The sequence below is a fragment of the Lolium rigidum genome, chromosome 5, assembly GCF_022539505.1.
Source record: "Lolium rigidum isolate FL_2022 chromosome 5, APGP_CSIRO_Lrig_0.1, whole genome shotgun sequence".
In the NCBI taxonomy this organism is placed as follows: Eukaryota; Viridiplantae; Streptophyta; class Magnoliopsida; order Poales; family Poaceae; genus Lolium; species Lolium rigidum.
Window position 1 is genome coordinate 31,365,873 of NC_061512.1, and position 2,395 is coordinate 31,368,267.

Below are 2,395 nucleotides of genomic sequence, written 5' to 3' on the forward strand. Positions count from 1 at the left end.
GTTAATTCTAATAATGTTCCGTTAGCGTCATTAGTTGCTCAAAAAGAATATGTTGATGTGAATTTCATTAAAAATAACAATCACAATGATTCTAGGCCATACTACTTGCTAATGGTAACTCTTATGGTAGATATGCTTCGCCTAATGAAGAAAAGATGTTAGAAATTGAAAGATCCACCAAGAGTTTTATGCAATCACAATATGAGCAAAATAAATTGTTTACTAAAATTATGAATGATCAATCTACCTTGTTGAAGAATATAGGAAATCAACTTGAAAATCTGAATAGGGAAATCTCGGGGTTGCAAACTAAACTTGCTAGTCTTTGAAACCCGAATCTCATACATGTACGCATCACAATCTTCTTTAATTAATAAAATGGCTGCTAAACCTGAGGATTTAGATGATAAAATTACTACTACAGCAAATGCCATTCAAGTTAGAATTAATGAGAATATAAGACTAATGGCTGAGCTGACGTGCTAGGTGGGATAGAGAAGAAAATGAAAAACTAGCTAAAGAGAAGAATATAGCTAAAGTTTGGACTATTACCACCACTAGTAATGCTAATGCTACACATGTTGCTGCACCTCCTACTCATACTAATAAAAGAATTGGTGTTAGCAATGTTTCCACTTCTAATGCAAAGCGCGAAAAAGCACTGAAAGCTGCTAAAGCTGCTTGAAACTGCACTGCGATAAAGTCTGCTGAAATTTTTTCCAACATTGGGGATGATGATCCCATTGCTTTAGATTATAATGGTTTGAATTTTGATGATTGCCACATCTCTGAAGTTATAAAGTTCTTGCAAAAACTTGCTAAAAGTCCCAATGCTAGTGCTATAAATTTGGCTTTCACGCATCATATTACAAATGCTCTCATAAAAGCTAGAGAAGAGAAACTAGAGCGCGAAGCCTCTATTCCTAAAAAGCTAGAAGATGGTTGGGAGCCCATCATTAAGATGAAGGTTAAAGATTTTGATTGTAATGCTTTATGTGATCTTGGTGCAAGTATTTACGTTATGCCGAAGAAAATTTATAATATGCTTGACTTGCCACCGCTGAAAAATTGTTATTTGGATGTTAATCTTGCTGATCATTCTACAAAGAAACCTTTGGGTAAAGTTGATAATGTTCGCATTACCGTTAACAATAATCTTGTTCCCGTTGATTTTGTTGTCTTGGATATTGAATGCAATGCATCTTGTCCAATTATATTGGGAAGACCTTTTCTTGAACTGTTGGTGCTATTATTGATATGAGGGAAGGAAATATAAAGTATCAATTTCCTCTCAAGAAAGGTATGGAACACTTCCTTAGAAAGAGAATGAAGGTACCTTATGATTCTATCATTAGAACAAATTATGATGTTGATGCTTCATCTCTCGATGTTACTTGATACACACTTTCTGCGCCTAGCTGAAAGGCGTTAAAGAAAAGCGCTTATGGGAGACAACCCATGTTTTTACCTACAGTACTTTGTTTTTATTTTGTGTCTTGGAAGTTGTTTACTACTGTAGCAACCTCTCCTTATCTTAGTTTTGAGTTTTGTTGTGCCAAGTTAAGCCGTTGATAGAAAAGTAAGTACTAGATTTGGATTACTGCGCAGTTCCAGATTTCTTTGCTGTCACGAATCTGAGCCCACCTGCCCTGCAGGTAGCTCAGAAAATTATGCCAATTTACGTGCATGATCCTCAGATATGTACGCAACTTTCATTCAATTTGAGCATTTTCATTTGAGCAAGTCTGGTGCCATTTTAAAATTCGTCAATACGAACTGTTCTGTTTTGACAGATTCTGCCTTTTATTTCGCATTGCCTCTTTCGCTATGTTGGATGAATTTCTTTGATCCACTAATGTCCAGTAGCATTATGCAATGTCCAGAAGTGTTAAGAATGATTGTGTCACCTCTGAATATGTCAATTTATATTGTGCACTAACCCTCTAATGAGTTGTTTCGAGTTTGGTGTGGAGGAAGTTTTCAAGGATCAAGAGAGGAGTATGATGCAACATGATCAAGGAGAGTGAAAAGCTCTAAGCTTGGGGATGCACCCGGTGGTTCACCCCTGCATATATCAAGAAGACTCAAGCGTCTAAGCTTGGGGATGCCCAAGGCATCCCCTTCTTCATCAACAAATTATCGGGTTCCTCCCCTGAAACTACATTTTTATTCGGCCACATCTTATGTGCTTTTTCTTGGAGCGTCGTTTTGTTTTTGTTTTTGTTTTGTTTGAATAAAATGGATCCTAGCATTCACTTTATGGGAGAGATACACACTCCGCTGTAGCATATGGACAAATATGTCCTTGGTTTCTACTCATAGTATTCATGGCGAAGTTTCTCCTTCGTTAAATTGTTATATGGTTGGAATTGGAAAATGATACATGTAGTAATTG